This window comes from Leptopilina boulardi, unplaced genomic scaffold (assembly GCF_019393585.1).
Source record: "Leptopilina boulardi isolate dan_hultmark-lab unplaced genomic scaffold, ZJU_Lbou_2.1 LbouV2_213, whole genome shotgun sequence".
NCBI lineage: Eukaryota > Metazoa > Arthropoda > Insecta > Hymenoptera > Figitidae > Leptopilina > Leptopilina boulardi.
In genome coordinates this window covers 1,362,475-1,376,125 of record NW_026137767.1, presented here as the reverse complement: position 1 = coordinate 1,376,125, position 13,651 = coordinate 1,362,475, and the positions used below count along the sequence as shown (strand labels likewise).

The 13,651-nt window shown below is 32.3% G+C and overlaps 1 protein-coding gene and 1 long non-coding RNA gene across 11 annotated transcripts in view; one reads left to right on the top strand and one right to left on the bottom strand.

The window, feature by feature from the left end:
• Nucleotides 1-13,651, bottom strand: part of LOC127278959 (uncharacterized) — a 230,291-nt gene that overhangs the window by 179,877 nt on the left and 36,763 nt on the right. The window lies entirely within an intron of this gene.
• LOC127278963 (uncharacterized) lies at nucleotides 3,186-4,725 on the top strand. Its single transcript, XR_007842568.1, has 3 exons — nucleotides 3,186-3,546; nucleotides 3,629-4,564; nucleotides 4,640-4,725. It is a non-coding gene; the product is annotated as an uncharacterized LOC127278963 (long non-coding RNA).

The following is a 13,651-nucleotide window of genomic DNA, read 5'->3' as shown; positions in this document are numbered from 1 at the left end:
TTATCCTTATATAACCCCTTCCAATATTCATCTGATGGCCTTGGAAATAATGTTCTAAAAATGAAATTTCGGATGATTCTGGTGTGCAAAAAAAAACTTTTTTATAAAGTTCGATTTTTTACTGATTGTCAATTATTATTATAAAACTTTTGCAATTAGTTTATAGGCATTTATTAGTAAATCTGTAAAAAAAAAAATTTTTAAAGTCGCTTTAATTTGTTAATTAATACAATCTTACGTTACATAACCAAACCAAGTTCCCCTATGTAAAGACTTTTATTTTGCTTATCATTATCATTAATGGCATTTCATTTTTTAGTCTTAATTTTATTTTACTAAAAAGATATATCGTATTTTTTGCAACTGCCTTCATTCCAAAGAATATACTATAAATAGAAACTTCTCTCTCCGCTTACGAAACACCCCTCGGGGATACTTTTCGACACAATGGTGTACTTATGATGAGATTTTTTACGGCATCTCGGAAAATCTTATTATGTCATAGGAACTACAAATTTCTATATTTTTTCTCATTTTATGGCCAAGAGTATTCATTTCGTGATCAATTACTGGATAGCAAATGCTTTCCGTTTTATTTCTGTGAATTGTACACTTTAACAAAAAAATAGCTTAGGACAAAATTTAATGAAAAAGATATATGTCGAGTGAACGTTAGATAATTGTTTACCTATTGCAAATAAAAAAATTGTATTAAGATAACCAAAATTACAACAGGATAAGAAAAAATGTCATGAGTTTGTTTATAAATTAATTACTTCATTACTATATAGTTAATTAATAAATAAGGTTTATTTAAAATTTTTTAAAACTGTATAAAAATAACAAAATGAACTAATTTTTAAACACAAATAAAAAAACAGCATTAAAGTACCTATATATTATCTGTGCTTCACTTTTTGGAACACTAGCGATTTTGTGGAATGTGAAAGAAATTGGAAATATGTAAGACATGATACATTGTCCAACAACTGTAAAATATATATTACAGTTGACAGCTGTCAAATAAACTGTTAAGTTTGCTAGAAAGTGAATATTTTCTTTTAAAAATGAAAGTAAAAACATTTTCAGATCCGCTGGTAAAGAATTTAAGATAAAATATTAATAATTTTTGTATTTATATTATAATTTGATTTTGGCACTCCAAAGTAACTTTTTAATCTCTTCATTTTTTTGTGATATCTCTTTAAAAAATGAATTTTATAGAAGAGCTCAAATATATTAAGTTTTGAGCTCTACCCAGGTGCGACATTAAGGTGGCCGCCAGAGTTTGAAGGTTGGCCCAAAGTTGGCCTAACTTTGGCATCCGGAGTTACGGTTACCAGAGTTTGCCCAACTTTGGCAGTTACATGTGGCCATAGTTGGCTCGACTTTGCAAGCCACACCCTAAAAAAAGTAATTTTTAATCTAGAGGATTCCTCTAAAATAAATGCATATTTTCCTCTTAATTTTGGTATCAAAATTATTATTCTTCATTTAAGAGGATTTTCCTCTTAAATTAAATGTCGACATCCAAACCTCGTAAAATTGTTTTTAATGTCAAAGCCATCAATAAAATATTTATAATTTCAATCAAATAATAAAATCTTTGCAGAAAATACATTTTTAAATTAAAATTAAGTAAAATTATAATAGTTCATTTCAATATAATAATAAAAATTGTTTTTTAATATAACATTAACAATGTCATGTTTTTGGTTAATTATCAACATTTTATATTGATAATTAAAATACAAAAAATAAGTTTTCATTAATCAGTTGTAATGATCAACGAGATTTTCAGCGCAAAAATAATTTTAAAACATGATGATATGTTTAAAAGTTAACATTTTTTATAGGACAGAAAAAAATTTCATATATGAAATTATTTAACGTTTTAAAACTTTTTTAAAAAAGTAAATAAAAAGATTTAAAAAATTCGAAAGATTCAAAAATGGGGTTATAGTATTTCTATTTACCTGAGTAGTAAAATTTCACAAGAAATATCCAAATTTTTTTAAATCTAAAAATAGCGTTAAAAATATTCATTTAATTTGAATTTAACTATATTTTCTGTATTTTTAATAAAGCAAATCCATTTTTTTGTCCTTTTTGTTGACATTTTACCAGAAATATTAAAACTGAAAGGTTAAAAAACAACTTCACAACTATCATACCCAGGGAAAGGGATCAAACGATTACATTATTTTTTTCCGTTTCCTTTTTTTAAATCTTCTAAATTTAAAACGGAAAATCTTAATTAAAGAGGAAAATACAAAAGGAATCCTTTTGTCATTCTTCCATTAAAATGAAGAATAAAAATATTCTACATTTCAATTGAATAATCTTGTTTTAAGAGGAAATATTTAGAGGATATTAGAAGAGGAATTTTCCTCTAAGTATAAGATTACTTTTTTTTGGGTGCAACCATGCAAAGCGGATTTCCCCAACCATCGGGACAACTTTGGACCAAAGTTGGCCTGATTTACAATTTTTGGTTGGCCAAACTCTGGGTGATAGTTGGCCGACGGTTGGCAAAACTTCGGGGAACATAGTACAACCGACTTAAAATTTTTTGTTTGGCCAAACTCTGGGTGATGGTTGGCCCGACGGTTGTCAAAATTTCAAAAAATTTAGATTAAACGACTTACAATTTTTGGTTGGCCAAACTCTGGGTGATGGTTGGCCCGACGAAAATGTTTTTGAGTTATGTTTCTGAGTTTTAATAAAATTAAAAATGTTAACTTATATGTGAATTAATGTATTTAACATTAAAAATAAATTATAAATTACATATAATTACCGTTTCTTTATTGGTCTCCCAGGTGCGAATTTCGGTCGGCCGCCAGAGTTGGTTCGTCGGCCCATGGTCGGCCCAACTCTGGCTGCCGACCGGTCGGCAGCCAGAGTTGGGCCGACCATGGTAAATATTTGCACCCAAAGTTGGGCCGACTATGGCTGCCGACGTCGGCAGTCACAGTTGGGCCGACCATTGCAGCCATAGTTGGGCCGACTATGGGGGATTATGGTCGGCACAACCTTGGCAGCCATAGTTGGGCCAACCTTGGCTGCCATAGTTGGGCCGACCAGGGGGGGTAATGGTCGGTCCAACTATGGCAGCCACAGTTGGGCCAACCATGGCTGCCATAGTTGGGCCGACCATGGGGGTAATGGTCGGCACAACCTTGGCAGCCACAGTTGGGCCGACTAAGGGGAAAATGGTTGGCACAACCTTGGCAGCCATAGTTGGGCCAACCTTGGCTGCCATAGTTGGGCCGACCATGGGGGACAATGGTCGGTACGACCTTGGCAGCCAAGGTCGGTCCAACCTTGGCTGCCATAGTTGGGCCGACCATTCTTCCCCATAGTCGGCCAAACTATGGCAGCCACAGTTGGGCCGACTAGGGGGAGAATGGTCGGCATGACTTTGAAAACCGCAGTTGGGCCGACTACGGGGAATGTAGTCAGCATGACTGGCAGCCGAGTATATCGATGGTCGGTATATCAAGGATTACAGAATTATTTTTCTCAAAAGAAACACGATCCCAGGTGCGAATTTCGGTCGGCCGCCAGAGTTGGTTCGTCGGCCCATGGTCGGCCCAACTCTGGCTGCCGACCGGTCGGCAGCCAGAGTTGGGCCGACCATGGTAAATATTTGCACCCAAAGTTGGGCCGACTATGGCTGCCGACGTCGGCAGTCACAGTTGGGCCGACCATTGCAGCCATAGTTGGGCCGACTATGGGGGATTATGGTCGGCACAACCTTGGCAGCCATAGTTGGGCCAACCTTGGCTGCCATAGTTGGGCCGACCAGGGGGGGTAATGGTCGGTCCAACTATGGCAGCCACAGTTGGGCCAACCATGGCTGCCATAGTTGGGCCGACCATGGGGGTAATGGTCGGCACAACCTTGGCAGCCATGGTTGGCCCAACTGTGGCTGCCATAGTTGGGCCGACCATTCTTCCCCATAGTCGGTCCAACTATGGCAGCCACAGTTGGGCCGACTAAGGGGAAAATGGTTGGCACAACCTTGGCAGCCATAGTTGGGCCTACCTTGGCTGCCATAGTTGGGCCGACCATGGGGGACAATGGTCGGTACGACCTTGGCAGCCAAGGTCGGTCCAACCTTGGCTGCCATAGTTGGGCCGACCATCATAAAGTAAATTTCTCTCCTACCATTGACAAATGTAAAATGTTTTTGTTAATTTACTTGTAATTGATTAATTTAAAAAGAAAAAAGGTTATATGTGATTAATTTATTATTTTGAATTACTAACTTTAATTTTTTTCAAGCTGTAGCTTATAACATTTATTTTTCTCCGTGACTCATATGTCATTGCGTAGTGTAGTGGTTAGCGTATTAGACTGCGGTGCGTTAGGTTGCGAGTTCGATCCCTGCGAGCGTTAAAAATTTTAATTTGTATATATGTATGTTTACGATTGCGTTTAGTGTTTAAGTATATAAAATAAATGTATAATGAATTTAAAATGATTACTAATATATGTTATTTGTATAACAAATTTTTATATTTTAATGTTTATGGTCGGCAAAATTTTAGCTGCCAAGGTTGGCCCAACCATGGCAGCCATAGTCGGGCCGACTATGGCTGCCGACCGTCAAGTTGGATGGTCGGCAGCCAAGGTCGGCCCAACTATGGTACCCATAGTTGGCCCGACTTAGTCGACCATAGGTCGGCCGACGTTATCAATTCGCTAGTTGGCCCGACCTCTGGCTGCCCGAGGTGGGCCGACCATGCACATGGTCGGCCCGACCATGGGCCGACCGACAATTCGCACCTGGGCTGTTTCTAAAATTTATGTTCTTCTCAGTTGCAACCTTTAAATGTATTTTTTTTATAATCCCAAGTAAGCGTAGCATAATGGTTAGCGTATAAGACTTCGGTGCGTTAGGTTAAGGGTTCGATTCCAGCGAGCGTTAGATATTTTCGAAAATGTATGTAAGCGATTGTGTTTAATTATAATAAGTATAGGTTATATGTAGTGTCTCCGATAATAATAATGTATTAATTGTATAAATAATTTAATTTTTTAATTATTTTTTAATGGTTGTTATTACTCCCTATTTGAAGTTGGCCCGATTTTGGGATCAGTTGACGGGCCAACCATCGTCACCAAAGAACGGTAAACTGTTATCATATGTATAGTTCGGCCAACCAATGGCAGATAAAGTTGGTCCTACCATTCATTGCAAAGTTAGACAAACTTCGAAAATTATGGTTGGCACAACATGTGCATTTAAAGTCGGGACGATGTTGGGATCAGTTTTCGGTCCAGCTACCGTCGCCAAAGGACGGTAAACCGTTATCATATGTATGGTTAGGCCAACCAATGGCACGAGAAGATGGACCAACTTTGGGCCGACCAAAAATTCGCTCCTGGGTATACATTTGTTATTAAAAAACAAAAAAAATTTTTTTTAAATATATAAAAATATAATATATATAATATATTTTATATATTTATATATAAATATATAAAAAATTAATAAATATTTCAAAAGTACATTCGGGGTTAGGTGACGCGGTTACCTGAAAATTTTTGTTAAATATTAATAAAATGATTAAATAAAGTTGATTATATGAAATTTACACATTAATAAGCACCAATAACAATCTTTTTCAAAAAATTTAACCGAATTTAATGGGTTTTTAAATATTCACAGCGTAATTATCAAAAAAAAAAATACATTTGATAAAAGAAATATATATAAATATAAAAAATATAAATAAATATAAGAAAAAATATATTTTTTGATAATTTTACGAATTCATAAAAAATGATTTTAATTTAAATGAAATTTTCTACTTTTGAAAATAATTTTATTGTAAAATTACAGTACAAGACTTATTTTGTTAAGTCTTATATTGTTTAAACTTTAAATCATATAATTTAATTAATTTCACTCCGGCGCCACGCAACCCCGGACCGGGGTTGCTTGGCGCGCTTTGAACAGCTTCAAATTAAGTAGTATATAAAGAAGAGTATTAAATATATTGCAACTTTTTTTTAAATTAAAGCTGAAATGTTACAAGTATTTTATAGAATAACTTTTTTAAAAAAGCAGAAATGAATGAGTTACAGAACAAAGAGTTTAAAGTGCGTCAAGTATCCCCGGTCTCCTCTATAATTACCACACTTAAATAATATTCTACACTTTGGTAATGTATTATTAATTTTCATTGAAAACTGCTCTTAATCACGTATTAAAGTGAAATATGTTTTTAGATTCAAATTTCATGGTTATACTTTTGAGTAAAAAAAGTTTCTTACATCTTTTTAAAAAAAAGTATATACAAGTATACACTGAAAGAAAATTCATACTACTAAGTATTAAACTCATATTAGAGTTTAATATAAATGTTACAATTTAGGGAAAAAGTGCACCTATACTGATTACTATTACAGTTTTTATGAAAATATATAATGAATTTAAGAGTAACTATTATTTTAAGAAATAAAAATTAGTATATTTATTTTAAAAATTAGTATTTTCTTTATGAATTCACAGAATACGAAATATTATAATAAATAATTTCACAAAATAGTAAGAAAAATAACATATATCCGTATACTTATTTCACATTTTGTAAAACTTTATATTAAAAGTCACGGATTTTCCCGAGTGACTACGAATTTAACCGAAGTTCTGTCTGTTTGCGGCTTCGTGTCCTACTCGAACTTCTACGACTTGATCCGATTTTCGAAAGTGTTGTTAACCAGCAGAACGTACCTATCAACTGTCAACACACGTGTTTCAAATGTTTATAGTGCCACAGAAAACATTTATAATTATTAAATTTATTATTATTTTTATTAATTATTATTTTTTGATGTCATCTTTACAATTATTTGATTTTTATTTGCAATAAAAATTTTTATAACAATCATAATTTTTAATCTGAAAAAAAAGAAAAATCTATATAAACAATTAATAATAAAAATGAACCCAGCGTAACCTCTATAAAATTACACCATTGGCACTAGTAAACTATTTTTTATTATTAAGTTATTATAAGTAAACTTCTTTCTCGCAAGTGGTAAAAATATTCAGTAGTTAGTATATAAGAAAACGATATATGCCGACCCCCAGCGAAATTTATCGTTATGCGTATAGAATTGTAAGTGTAGGTTTCGTTGCGATCGTGTAATGTCTATGTATAAGCGAAATGAACGTGCGTGTTCATTAGTATGTGTGTTAACCTGTATCGTAAGTGTGAATGTGTTGTTCCTAGTCTCACTCCTCTTCCTCCCGAGAATTAACGGAAACGTCCGAGTTTCCACTTTTTTTCCCTTTTCTTCCGACATTCTGAATTTTTCGTATAAAGTTTTACAAATATTAGAACGCTACATTCCATATAATGCAACAACTCTATGAGAATTTAATATAATATTTTCAAATATTGGTAATCTTTTTACGTTCTTTCTACAATAATTATTAATATTTGAAAAAAGATTTTAAGTTGGAACTTTAATATAAAGTATATTGAATTTTAATAAAAAGTACACTTTTCCCTAAATTCTAAAAGAATATATTAAAATGTAATACGCATTTTGTTATTTTTTCCTATGAAATTTCTTTCAGTGTACAAAAGTATAAACATTTTTAAAAAATGTCTGCAATAATTGTCTCAGAACATTTATTAAGTAAATATTATTCAAAGTTAATAACTTTTTTCATAACCTCGTATGACTGAAAAAAGAAAGTGCAAAACAGCCATCATCACTTATATTAAAATCTCAAAACAAAATATAAGAAGTTTGTGCTTTTAATAATGATTCAACCATTCCAGAATAATTTGGATATCATCAGACAAATGTCAAAATTAGCATTCAAATTGTACATTGTATTTTAGATATATTAGACAAATGTATCAAAATAAAACAATAAAAATAAACGAGAAAACCTACATGTAGAAGAATTCCTACCAAGGGCCCATCAAAGACTGCCTGCTATTGTCCTATAATACTATATCTTCAGCCGATATCTAGAAAGGTTGTCACCCTGTCTATAAAACAGACGCCCAAGCTGTTATCAAGAGCTGTTATTTTCTTCTTCTCTATTTATGAAACCTTTATTTCATATAAAAATATTTAACTAGGACTGTGTCCCCTTTAGGTGTCTGCAGCATTATAATTTACAACACTGTAAAAAGTAAAACTTATTGTAAATGAAAACCGATCAGAGCCCCTCGCATAAATTTAGAAAAGTCAGCATTAAAAATGTTGCATCTTACAACACACAGCTTATTAATTTTTATCATATTCATATAACACCAATAAATAATTGCAAAATAATACATTAAATCAAGGCGGGAAACGGACTCTTTAATAGATGCGCTACTGCGTGCAGAGATACTTCCCTTTTCTCCTCACCCCGCACAGTGGGAAAAAAATGACCCTCTGTGGACAAAAATCTACCGACAACACAAATCTTAATCGATTTTAATATTTTTAGGGTTCCGTACTCGGTTCGGAACCCTATTAATATCGGTTTTTTTGAAATCGTGTACCCCCCCCCTAGCGGCCACATAAATTTATCTGGAGGGCTGAAAATTAGTACACATATGTATTTTCGCGTGTAGATTACAGGAAAATTATAGCGAACTTGATTGGAGTTGATTATCATAGCGTTGTCAAGGAAAAACCATGAATTTTTACGAAAAATACCTAAAAATGAGTATGTACCCCCCCCCTAGCGGCCACATCTTTTGACATAAAGAGCTCAAATTTGACACACTTACGTATTTTTACGTGAAAATTACAGGAAAATTATAGCGAACTTGATTCGGATTAATTTACATAGCGTTGTCAAGGAAAAATCAAAAATTTCGAAAAAAATAATTTATTCTCCCTAGCGCACACAATATTCAACCCAGACAGATCATATTTAGTATACAAATGTATTTTTACGGGAAAAATACAGGGGAAAAAAAGCGGTCACGATTAGAGTTGATGATTAACTTTTTATCAAGTTTTTCAAGAAAAAATGACAATTTTAGGAAAAAAATGTATTTTTCCACCAAAAACGAACAAAATTTTAATTAAAGGAAATTAAATTTATATATTTTAACGTATTTTTATGTGTAGATTACAAAAAAAATATAGCGAGCATGATTGGAGTTGATTATCATAGCGTTGTCAAGGAAAAACCATGAATTTTTACGAAAAATACCTAAAAATGAGTATGTACCCCCCCCCTAGCGGCCACATCTTTTGACATAAAGAGCTCAAATTTGACACACTTACGTATTTTTACGTGAAAATTACAGGAAAATTATAGCGAACTTGATTCGGATTAATTTACATAGCGTTGTCAAGGAAAAATCAAAAATTTCGAAAAAAATGATTTATTCTCCCTAGCGCACACAATATTCAATCCAGACTGTTCATACTTGCTGTAAAACTCAATTTTTGCGTGAAAAATACAGGGAAAAAATGTAAGCGCGATTGGAGTTGATGATCAATTTTTATCAAATTTTTGAAGAAAAATGATAAATTTCAGAAAAAAATGTATTTTTCCGCAAAAAACGAAAAAAGTTTTTCTACAGTGATTCAAATTTATATATTTTGACGTATTTTTACGTGTAGATTACAAAAAAAATATAGCGAGGATGATTGGAGTTGATTTTTCTGGAATTAATAAACAAATTTTATTTTTTAGATAACTTTCGATTTTTCCTTGACAAGCAGCTACTAGCCTTATATCAATATCTTAAGTTTTATCTCTTTTTGACTTAGAAAGATAAAATTTAATATTCAATATATTTTTAAAATGTAAATACAATAAAAATATTGCGAGTTGAAATAAAATTATGTTTCTTATATTTTTTTAGTAAAATATTTTTTAAAAAATAAAATCGGACAAGTGCGAGTTACACTCGCACTGAAATCGAGGGTTCCGTACTCGAAGCGAACTTATTTGGTATAAAAACAAATGTTTAAAAAATATGTGTTGTATGACAACTAATATAAGTGATACGAAGAGGAACAATTTTCTTGAATTTTACAAAATTGTTCCTTTTTGTATCACTTATATTAGTTGTCATACAACACATATTTTTTAAACATTTGTTTTTATACCAAATAAGTTCGCTTCGAGTACGGAACCCTCGATTTCAGTGCGAGTGTAACTCGCACTTGTCCGATTTTTTTTTTTTAAAATACTCGGAGAGGTTTTTCCTGTAACGCACAACTGCGATAAATTTGATTTATTTCAAACTAACCTTAAAAATGATACCTATATATAAAATTACGTTATTAGGATGGTTTAAGAAATAAAAAAATGATTAATTTTGATATAGCAGAGAGTATTGTGAACACTTTTTGATCACTGAATGCGAATTTGACATTAAAATTGCAAAATTTTAAAATTCAAAATGGCGGGTGCAATATGGCAGGCAATGTTTTATAAAAGTCACCAAATTCACTCGAAAGTTGTTATTCAGGGGTTTTTAAGGTCGCTGGTTACGAATCTGAAGTCTGATTTCAAAAATTCAAAATTGCGGATCCAATATGGCGGATTAAAAAATTAAAAACTCATTGAATTTGCATGAAAGTTGTTACTTGGAGGTTTTTAGGGTCGCTGATTACGAATCTGAAGTCAAATTTAAAAAATTCAAAATGGCGGATCCAATATGGCGATCAAATTTTTAAAAAGTTATTAATTTTTAGGGTTTCGTTGCCCATGGCCGAAAGCCTTATAGTTTCACTTTGGCGTCCATCTGTCCGTAGTATATTTTGGGGCACCACAGCTCCCAAAATAAAATTTTAGGGCACAGATCGCAAATTAAAATTTTGGGGCCCCACAGATCCCAAATTCAAATTTTGTGGCCCCACAGATCCCAAATTAAACTTTTAGGGCACCACAGATCCCAAATTCGAATTTTGGGCAAACATAGCTTCCAAATTCGAATTTTGGGGCACCACAGATCCCAAATTCAAATTTTGGAGCCCCACAGATCCCAAATCTCCATTTACTGAATGGACATTACATGAATGGACATTACATGTCCCATTAGTTAACATGCCCCTATAATTGACATGTCCCAGTTGTTGACCTGTCTCAGTAATTGACATGTCCCAATAGTTGACATGTCCCTATAGTTGACATGTCCCAGTAGTTGACATGTCCCTATAGTTGACATGTCTCTATAGTTGACAAAATTCAAAATTTGGGGCACCATAGCTCCCAAATTCAAATTTTGGGACCCCACAGATCCCAAATCTCCATTTACTGAATGGACATTTTCCCGAATGGACATTACATGAATGGACATTACATGTCCCATTAGTTAACATGCCCCTACAATTGACATGTCCCAGTAGTTGACCTATCTCAGTAATTGACATGTCCCAATAGTTGACATGTCCATATAGTTGACATGTCCATATAGTTGACATGTCCCTATAGTTGACATGTCCCAGTAGTTGATATGTCCCTATAGTTGACATGTCTCTATAGTTGACATGTCCAAGAGTTGACATGTCTTAATAGTGGACATTATCGAATGGACATTTTACCTAATGTTTTAGGTAAATTTATAAAATAAATTTTATTATTTATTTTTGATTTTTTTGAATTAAAATTTAAAGCGCCACGAAACCCTAGATGTAGGCGCAATTGCGCTTAGTTCTTTTCCTATTTTTTATTTTATATCCGCTATTTTGAATTTTGACAATTTAACATCAGATTCGTCATCAGCGACCCCGAAAACCCCCGAGTAACAAGTTTTAAGCAAATCTAGTGAATTTCAAATTTTTTTTGGTCGCCATATTGGATCCACCATTTTGAATTTTGGAAATGTGACATCGGATTCGTAATCAGCGACCCAAAAAACCCCCGTGTAACAACTTTTAAGCAAATCCAATTAGTTTTTGATTTTCTTATCCGCCATATTGGATCCGCCATTTTGAATTTTTGAAATTTGACTTCAGATTCGTAACCAGCGACCTTAAAAACCCCTGAATAACAACTTTCGAGTGAATTTGGTGACTTTTATAAAACATTGCCTGCCATATTGCACCCGCCATTTTGAATTTTAAAATTTTGCAATTTTAATGTCAAATTCGCATTCAGTGATCAAAAAGGGTTCACAATACTCTCTGCTATATCAAAATTAATCATTTTTTTATTTCTTAAACCATCCTAATAACGTAATTTTATATATAGGTATCATTTTTAAGGTTAGTTTGAAATAAATCAAATTTATCGCAGTTGTGCGTTACAGGAAAAACCTCTCCGAGTATTTTAAAAAAAAAAATATTAAAATCGATTAAGATTTGTGTTGTCGGTAGATTTTTGTCCACAGAGGGTCATATTTTTCCCACTGTGCCCCGTTTTAGCGCCTAAGCTTTCCAAATAATCCAGTGTCCTAATAACCGCCGTTCCAGTGTAAGACATTCATTTTACTATAAATATAAATATCAATTTTAATAAAAAAATTACTATAACCAGTAACTTACAAAATTTTGTTAATTTTTTTTTATCTTTTTTCTTAGTGAGACGTAATTTAACTATTATTTTCACTAAAATCGACAAGAAACAAGAAAGGCTATATTTGACGTAACAAAGTTTTAGTCAAAGCGATTACGTAACTTAATTTAACTTCGACGTCAAAGCGAAAATGAATTAGACGTCGCCATGAAATCAAATTATTATAAAATCGTCTGAGTAGATATATCAACCATGGAAAGACTATGGATTTAGTATATGAGCTAAAATTTTATCGTGATTTTGCATACTAACTGACACATATTGTATTATTATTTTTCGAGATATTTACAATAACAAATTAGAACAATATTTTTATGCTTTACTTATAACTTTTTCCTTACTAAAAATATAAAAAAATGTTGACAATGTTTTTTACGCAAAAGACCTTAAAGTTTTAGAAAAAAATTAATTTAAAAAAAAAATATTAATTTTTAAACAATTTGTTTAAAAAATAAAATTTGTTTATAACTTTTAAACATGTTCACCCTCATTTTGAAGCGCGAAAAAAATCATGAATATTGTTTAAGTCATACACTGAAAAAAAAGTTCTGGTTAAAGTTACTAGATGCGTCTGGTTAAAAAATTTCTAGTTATTTTAACAAAAAAATATAGTTAAAAAGACTAAACAGTTCTAGTTAAATAAGTATGGTTAAATTATTCTGGTTAAAATAATTCTGGTTAAAAACGCGCGTTCGCGGACACTGCATAGCGTCTGATGTTCTTTTTCGAATATGTAGTTTATCGTGCGGATCGCAAGAATGGATGAAAAAGTTAACCAAGCTCTGGAAAATTGGGGTTTGGGAGAATTAAAAGATTTGTTTAAAGGTAGGTTAATTAATTTTATAATATAAGTGAAAAAATTGTTGACGAACGGCAAACCCGTTCATGTGGAAAATAGTTTGAAGGTTATGTTAAAAACGTGTTCGACACGTTTTATCAGAATTTTAGTTCTGAATAATCATATTTAAATAAACATTATTAACAGAATTTTAGTGTAAAGGTGTTATTATTTGATTGCATTTATATGTACATAATACAAACTTTTTAATACATATTTTATAATATTTTATAATATAATATAATAATAATAAATTTAATTAATTCTCGGATTAACTAGAATTTCTGGTAAGATCAACCAGA